We start from the raw sequence: 9,017 nt of genomic DNA on the forward strand, positions 1-9,017 counted from the left end.
GGCATCAAGCTCCCATGTGGCCCCTTAACCTCATCCCAACAAGAGCACAGAAACCTCACGGATTGCAGAGGTGGTGGCCAAAGGAAGGTGCTGGTGGAGGATATGGCCACATCCAGTGCCCATAACACCTTTTCAAGGGTAGAGGTGAACTCTGGGCAACAGCCTCCTTCGTTCCTAATGGGTAAAACTGCTTTACAGCAAGTTCAGACCCAGCTGTGCAAATCCCTGTAAGCTAGTTCCTCTCCCTCCCCTTTCCCAAACTACCTCCATGGCAATGGATAAGAAGCAGCAGCAGAAGGGACCAAAGGAAGGCCCTGACTCCAGCTGTGTTTGGGAAGGTCAGCTCAGCCCAAGATGCACACTGCAGCTCCAACAGCTCATCCCTTCCTTTGCTTGCAGAGACCATCCTCAGACTGAAGCGGAATTATTTTTGCCTAAAAGGGGACTCTCTATTACATAACTTCCAATCTCCAGGCTGCTGGATATCCTAACATATATAGCTCGTCCCAGATCAGCATCTCTCCAGGACAAATGGCCACGGGATTATCACCATACTAGAAGAGATCAGTGATCTGCTTACAGCCCAGCAACAATTTTGCAGTAGAGGGTAAAGCACTTTCATGATGCACCTTTTTGCTCAAGGCTGCACTGCAAAGAAACTGAAACAGCACCACCCTTAACAAATGCCACCAGTCCTTTGCCCTTGTGCAAGGTTCCTGGTGGCACAGGAGAGCTGACCCTTTCTAGCTCCTGAGCTTCTTAAAGACAGACAGGACACTTACCTCAGCAGCAAGTGTCAGAAATTAAGTACAGGCACTGCACTTTGATTTGAATTGCTTTTAAATTATGTTGTCCCAGTTCTAAAGCTCCATAAAGGAGATAAAAGAACTAGAGCAGTCAGCCAGGCAGCCCATGCCTGCATCTCTTCCCACAGGAGAAAGCCTGCCTCCAGCTTAGCCTCCTTCCCTTTCTCCCTGACACTTTGGATGAGCCTTAAACCACCCAGCTTCCCCAGCCCTACTGGGTCTGAGGACACAGCCTTGGGTACAGTGCTGGCAATCTCCAATCCCCGTACCCATCCCAGCAGGCTACTGTTTTATTCCCCTTTTCTGCTGTCAGCTACCAGGCAGTTCTTTTCGCAGAGCTGCCCACAGTAACGCCTCATCTTTCTTCCAGAATATTAGCTTGCTCTGAATCTGTCAGCGCATGCAAGCAATGATTTAAGCAATCTCTAGCATGCAGTTCCTTGTGCTTCACTTATCGCCCTGTCTAGGTTCAAGTCAGCCATTAACCACTTCATTGTTTCTGAGCCCTGACAGCACAGAGAGCTTTCAGCAAACAGGCTCTGCCACAGCCAACCAACTGTCAAGGAACTGCTGGCACTGGCTGTGCCTCCCATATTATTCCTTTTACCATGCCAAGAGAGAGCCTGTAATTTTTAGCCTTTCCTCCATTTAATTTCCTCTTTAAGAATACAGATGAGCCAGGAAGAGATGGAGGTGGTTAGGTAACAATTGCAGCTCATTTCACAGCTCCTAAATGGAAGGTGGCTCATGCAACCATCCCCTCACGCATGTGTTGTTAATCATTTGCCTGTGGAAAGCTCTGATCCCACATTCCTCCAACAGAAGCATCAGTGCAAGAGCACAGTTTATTTCTTAGCCCATCAAAGCTGACAACAGCAGGGCAGGGACAAGGCTACTGGGCCTAGGTCACCCTTTGCTGTACATATGGACCCCAGATCCCAGGATGTCATTAACCATGTTCAGAGGCAAATGAAGGCAGGTAAGGAGAAAGTGATGCAGATGTGGTGCTCCTATTGTAGAGGGGTGAAGTTAAGGCACTTAGGGTGAAGGCCAGAGTTCCTAGCCATAAGAATTTAATTTTGACACACACAAGTTTTTCAAAAGAGGAAACTGAGGAAGAAGTCCAAGAACTGTGGCTCAAATCACCCCTTATTGCACAGACCCACTGGAAGCATCTCTACCTCCTCCAGCCTTCAAGCCACTCAACCGTAGCCCAAGTGCTGCTAGACCCATGCCAGCACCTCCCACTCATCAGAAAGCAGAAACAGAATAGAGACCAGGAAGAAAGCAGCTGCCACCCCACAGGCACCATTAAAGTGGAGCAATAATTCTTACTTCAGATAGGACAGGGCATGGTCCACCTCCCAGCAGCACCCTGGCTTCCCTGTAACAGATCCTGAGCCATCAGTGCCAGAGGCCCTTGCAGCAGCACCTTTTGCCTCTGCTGCATGCCTCCTGCTGTAACAGTGCCAGTGGACACCAAGAACCACAGCCATGGTTTGAGTTGGAAAGTGCCTTGGGGCCTGTGGTTACTGGAGGTCCGCAAAACTCCCACCTGCACCTCTCCAATTTAAACACTTACTGGATGAATGCCTGCAGTCCTGGATGGTCCCCTGCTGCATTACAGCTATAACACAAGGTCCCAGAGAAACAGGAGAGGGATAAAACCTTTCCTCAGCTACAGTCAGATGAGGAATTTAATAGGAATCCTGCCCTGAACTTCATGGAGTCTGAAGCAGAGTGTGGCTTGGGTAGCAGGGGCAGGAAACCTCCACAGAGCTGTGGGATGGCCTTCTTAGAGCATCTCCTGCGCCAGCTTACGGGTGTAGGTCACACTACACCTGCCTGTCCCCCAAGAACTAAAACAAAGACAACAACAGGAATGAAGAGAGTACAGATAGGCCACATCATTAAAGCTGCTAAATCCTCCTAAGGGAGGAGCTTCCTTCCACTCAGCAGGGCAGAGATAGCCTGCAGGGAGAGCTTTCTTCAGACACGGAGCTTGCATCTTGCTCGATTTCTGTTGTATGCAGGTAAGAAGCTGAGAAAACACTGCAAGACTTTACCCAGCCACCCCTGCCATGCAGCAGAGGGACAAGGGTGTCATCCCAGCAGTCCCCAGAGCCCTCAGCAAGGACAGAAAAGCCCAGGCCAAGAGGGGTTTCAGGCCCAGAGAGTGAAGCTATTTTGGAAGCAAGATCCTTCTACTAAAGAGGTGTTAAATGAAAGGACACAAGATGTGAGGAGAGGCTACTCACTTCCCCAAGCCCCTCCAAATCCACACATTGGCTTATCAAGCAACTGGCAAAAGTCCTTCTCACCCATGTGGCAGCCCACCATGAAAAAGCAACTGTGGATTTTTTTTTTTTTTTGTAAATAAGCTCAACTGTAGGTATGGGAGTTCTTGCTCCAGCCAACAGACCAGAAACATTCAAAACCTCCTTCTAGATTTTCAGAGCAGTGTTTCTACACCTGGACCTTGGGGTCCACCAAAAGGATCCTAGCCACACGCTTCTGCTTGATGGTTCTCATGCAGCAAGCACACTTCACAGCAGCAGGCTCACACCTCAGGCTTTGAAGAGGATTTTTCTCAAGCCCAAGGTGCCTGAGAAAATGTTTTCTTTTTTAAAAAAAAGTCTTCCATAGAGAAGTATCACTGACAGCACATTTCAAGATGGCACTCTCCAGTTATACATCCTTGCTCGCACAGAAGCGCATGCAGGGGGAGCTGGACATTGAGAAGCTATACATCGAGAAGCCTCGCTAGTGCTGGGATGGGTTATTATCTCTGCAAACCCTTACCACCACAAACATCTTCAAGAGCTACTCTTCTCCCCAGCTGCCACCTCTAAGAGCACAGCAGGAGGATACTCTTGCCCTCCCTCCCACAGCTAGTAAAGCTTCAAAGCTCTCGTCTCATGCACAAAATGGAAACGCTAGAGAGGGTCCAAAACATAGGAACACTTCATCCTGAACTAGCTTTACAGTTTACTGAAGCCAACATTTAGATTCCAGGATGTTGGGTCCATCCCCCCAGGCTCTTTTTTTTTCTTTTGTACTGAGTGCTCCATTTTATGTTAAAGCACGCACAGCAAGAGCTTTTATACTCGGGCAGAAATTGCATACCTAGGTTGTAACAAGTCCTTACCCCCGTATCAACGGATCTGTTAGCAGTCACAGTGCAAGACAATCCACAGCCAACACCTACCCAGCCAACATCTACCTCGCTGTTGAAATGCAGACACTACTCTGAACTCTTCACTAGGATATTAAAAGCAAGGCAGGGAGGGAGGGAGAAGGGGGGACACAGCAGGCTGTGCCAGTAGCAGATTACTGTAGCTGTAATAGGGGTAAGATTACTACAGAGACACCTAACCTAGATCTTAGAAATCTATCAAGGCGGAATCACGCTGAAGACAGCAGCATTGCCCGGACTCATCGGTACGCCGCCGAGGCACAGTCAGCCTGCCAAAAGCGCTTTACAGTAACAACACGTCCGGCCTGTAGGACTCACTCCCGCCTGACACCCGGTCCGCTGCACCTGATGGTGGGGGTTTTCAGGACGTTTACCAACTACACAGGAGGATCCCGACCACGGGAAGGGGCCGCACTGAGTGCCGCGCGGCTCTCGGTGCTCCCGCTGCCGGCCGCCGCGCCCCGCGGAAAGCCCTCGGGAAATCCCCGCCGCCAAGATCCCCGCCGGACCGGCCCTTCCGCCCCGCACCATCCCGCCGCGACCCCTGGGCCGAGGGGAGCGGGACCCGGCCGAGGGACCCGAGCTCTCGCCCTCTTCTCCGGCTCCCCTGCCTCACAGAGAGGGTACCGGCCGCGCGCCTACCTGCTCAGCACGCCTCGGCGATCCGCGCCCTTCTTCCCTCCGCCGATGTGGCCCCGGCTCTGGTCCTAGCCCCACGGGGCGGAGCCGGTGGCTGCACTGAGCCGGCCCCGGGGCGGGCCGCCACCGCCCCCCACCCGGCCCTGGTTGCGAGGCGCTGGCGCCTCGCCCGGGCCTGCCGTGGTGGGGCACCCTGCCTCCACCGGCGGGCTCTCCCGGGGCTCTACACTGTCCCCCTCCGCCTCGCCTCCCGCCTTCGGGGCCAGCCCCTCCCTCAGCTACCGCATCCTGCTTCCATTCGCTCCCCAAACCAAATAACGCGTTTTCTGCTAGGCTCGCGCGGGCCCTTGTCACCTGTTGGGGCTCAGCTGCCCCTCAGCTGTGATCAATTCAACTTCCTCCATTTACAGAGGTATCCCAGGTGCTGCTTTAGGGTCGTTTGTCCACACTTGCTGCATTTGTTGTGTCACCCACCTCATGAGAGGCTCTCACTTCATAGCTTCTTGCTTGTGGCCAGGGCTCTGGCTCATGCCCCTGTACTGGGCAATGGTGAGGCCACACCTCAAACCCTGTGTGAACTTTTGGGCCCCCCAGTACAAGAAGGACATTGAGGTGCTGGAGTGTGTCTAGAGAAGGGCAACAAATCTGGTGAAGGGTCTAAAGAGCAGGTTTTATGAGGAGCAGCTGAGGGAACTGAGGTTGTTTAGCCTGGAGAAGAGGAGGCTGAGGGGACACCTTATTGCTCTCTACAACTATCTGAAAGGAGGTTGTGGTGATGTGCGTGTTGGTCTCTTCTCTCCAGTAATGAGTGATAGAACGAGAGGAAATAGCCTCAAGCTGCATCGAGGGAGGTTTAGTTTGGATATTAGGAAAAATTTCTTCATTGAAAGAGTGGTCAAGCATTTGAACAGGCTGCCCAGAAAGGTGGTGGAGTCGCCATCCCTGGAGGTGTTCAAAAAACGTGTACATGTGGCACTTTAGGACATGATCTAGAAGACATAGGGATGTTGGGCTGACGGTTGGACTTGATGATCGTAGAGGTCTTTTCCAACCTTAATGATTCTATGATTCTATCAAGTAGGTACCTATGCACCTTAATATTTAAGGCTGCTCACAGCTTGTCTGCTCCTGAGAGATGAGCCTATGGCTCTCTGCCAAGTAAAAGCAAGCCGGATGACCCGCTCTAAGATTTTTCCAATGAGTAATTTTGCTATCCTAGTGAACTCTGCAAACATGAGCTGGGCTGCCACATTATTCCCCATCCAAACCCCATTAAGCTTGTGTTTGCCCCAGTGATTACAGCAATGTGATGACAGTGAAGTGCCTAGCATGCTGTGGCTAGTCTGCTGACTGGAGTCACTGCATTGTTTCCCAGGGCTTCCCCATTTTCTGTGGTGTATCCACCTTGTACAGCAGGCAGCAAGCTCACAGCATGGGCTCTTTGATCTTGGAGTGTGGTATAACCAGCCCGATCAGATCCTGCCTCTTCTCTCCTGGCAGAACAGAAATAAAAATAATAACGGTAAGGCAATCTAATAGTAACAATAATGTGATCCTCTTTAAATCCTCATTTCAAAGATACCAAAACCAAATCAGTCAAGCCAATCCGAGAATGAGGGAAGATCAGGAGGTCCCTTACCCTTCTGAGGAGTAGAATTCCTCACTTTGATGGTTTCTGCTGTGCCAGCAGGAGGAAGAACAGCAAGCTCATGCAGCTCAAGGCCCCAGTTCTAATTCCTGAGGGCAGCAAAACCCAGCTTGGCCTTTGTACTGAGACAGGTCTACAATGGCCACATTACTCTGTCCTTACAAGATGCTCTCTTCTCAGTCATCTTTCTCTCTCTCTCCTCTCAATCTCTTATCTCCTCTCATTCTTTCTACATCTGCAGGGTGATTCCTCACTATGCCACCAGCCTTTGAAGAAAATATTTTCAAACGTCCTTTTCTATGCTGTGCTTTATTTGCTGCATGCACTTGGTTTTAATTCTTGCATTCAGAGCCCCATCCAGTTCAAATCTTTCCCTACAGCTCCCATTGTCTTCCTCTGGCACCAGGATTAAACACATCCTTCTCCTCTTTGCAGCAGTGGAGCTCAGCAGCCTTCCCACTATCCTGGAGATATCTTACATTGTTGACAGGATGAGCGTGTAGTCATGTAATGGGCAAACACAGGCCGCATGACGAGTCCTCCTTCATGTATCTTGGATAGGGTGAGACAGGGGCCATGGGAGGAGGCCACACCTGGAGAGCAAGTGCTGCTTGCTGAGTGCCACACACATTGCATGCAGCACCCTGGGCTGCATGCCATCCTCTGTGCCACTGACAGGTAACTGCAGGCTCATCAGCTGCAGCTTCCATATGGGCTCAGCCAGGGAGAGGTGGTTGAAATGCAAGTGCTGAAGCAGAACAGGGCCAATAAGGTGGAAGTGAAATTACTTGCTCTGCACAGGGCTTTTGTCAGTATGGTCTTGTCACTATTTCTGCAGCTGTACACAGCAATACCAGGCTATCTATTGCCTGCAAACTGTCTAATAAACCTAACTTCGTTCAGGCTCCTCTCTCTTACCAAAAGATTTGTAAGGTCAGTTGTTAGTGTCTAAGATGAAGACAAATTTTGCATCAGAATTATTTGGAGCCGTATCTGAAAACTCATTTACAACCACTCTTGGGGACATTTTTGTCTCTAGAAATCAGTAGCACACCAGCACCTCTTTTTAAGCAGAATTAACCTTCAGTAAAAACACTCCTCAGAATATTTAAAGTACGTTTTCTTTCCCCTTTCTCTCTCTCTAATAGGCTTTGTCTTTAATTTAAACATCTGGTCAGGCTTAGGCCTGTACTTTGTAAGCCAGAATGTTTCCTTATAAAGACGCAAGGCTCTGTGAGGCAGGTGAAGTAGTATCTTCCTGTTCTCATTTATATTCAGTCTTCCTCACCTGTGTGCTGAGAGAGTATCCAAGCCTACAGGTTCTGAGCATGTAGTTTGTTTCTGATTCTTACAAAAAGTGTCCTACTTTGAAGAAGGAAGCCTGGGCTCAAAATATTCCCCCTGAGAATTAGTGCAAAGGCTCTTTCTTGGAGAAAATGGGTTTAAAATAAAAAGTGATTACAAGGTGTAGTGCAAATGGATTCTGTATGTGCCAGCAGCTCTGGTGCCTGAATGAATTTGTGTCAATAGCTTTGAAAATGGGATACATGTTAGGAAGGGCAGTGTGGAGCTATGTATGCATCAGTGATTGCATATATAACTGGTTATGCTTCAGTGCCACTCGGATATGAATCAGTAAGCCTGTAGAAAAGCATTAAGTCTATACCACTGCATTTGCTGAGAATGGGGGATAGGTTTTAAAAGAGACCTTGCAAAGAGCCTGAATTTTATTAGAAAGTCTGAAGTGAATCATGCTCTTCTGAGGGCTTGAAACAAAGACTTGGCAAGAGAGGAAAAACAGATCTGCAGAGATGTTGCAGCTGAGCTGTGCACAGATGGTAAACTAAAAGCTTAAGTATAAACAGCATCTTTTACAATGTACACAGTAGGCTGGATTCTCAGCTAGTGATTAGACAAAAGTGCTTGTAAGAAAACACGCAGACTGGATAAACCCACCATTATGTGGCATGTAAGGCTGAAGACCAATGCCATTTCAAAGGCAGCCAGAGACCAGCCAACAGGTCATTCAGCCAAGCAATCTGTTTTTGCCATGGGCCATCTTAATTTCAAACACAACAACCATTCCCTGTCAAATGAATACTTTCTTTTTAGGAGTCAATCTCTTTACCCGATCAAGTCATGGCCTATTCTGTGGATAAACATGGGAAGTCTGCACAAGAGTCCAAGTCCCTGGGACGCAGCCTGGTACAGGTCCTGATTCATTTGTACACAAGGTCTGTCTCCTTCAGGCACAGGGAATACTAATGCCCTGCACAGAGCTGGCTGTGCTGTGCCTTTACAGCCGTTTGCAGCCTTGCTGTGGGTTGTGAGAAGCTGCACAGTCCTCAGAGCCCCACTGCTTTGTGATGAAAAGCACAGGTACTGCCTGTGTGGCTACTGCTTATGGGTGGCTGCTAATGATGGAGGGAGCCACAGCCCCCTCATTCTCTGTTGGTAAAACCATGCCTGGCTGGGTGGGAGCCATCCTGGAACAGTGGGATGCAGCAAGTTCCCACCATTTTATGTACTGGCAGCACTTCATGTCTCTCTGTGAAGCAGGGGCAGAGTGTCTCAGGGTTGTTCTGCAGCAAGCTGCAGAGTGGAAGGGACCAAGCTGCCTTCCTCTAGTCTCAGCGGATCCCTGAGAAGAAAGGGCCTGAGGTTCAGCTGGCACAGGTTGCTCCCAGTGTTACATATATCAGAAGCAGGAAATTACTCTTTGGCACTA

The 9,017-nt window shown here is 49.6% G+C and overlaps 1 protein-coding gene across 1 annotated transcript in view; it reads right to left on the reverse strand.

Moving 5' to 3' along the window:
• The window catches only part of CD82 (CD82 molecule), a 41,505-nt gene extending 36,772 nt beyond the window's left edge, over positions 1–4,733 (reverse strand). The window contains exon 1 of the mRNA XM_075094284.1: positions 4,645–4,733. The gene's annotated coding sequence lies outside the window, so the exon portion shown is untranslated. The remainder of the gene's footprint in view (positions 1–4,644) is intronic.
• Between the last annotated feature and the right edge of the window lie 4,284 nt (positions 4,734–9,017).

Source organism: Phalacrocorax aristotelis, chromosome 5 (assembly GCF_949628215.1).
Source record: "Phalacrocorax aristotelis chromosome 5, bGulAri2.1, whole genome shotgun sequence".
In the NCBI taxonomy this organism is placed as follows: Eukaryota; Metazoa; Chordata; class Aves; order Suliformes; family Phalacrocoracidae; genus Phalacrocorax; species Phalacrocorax aristotelis.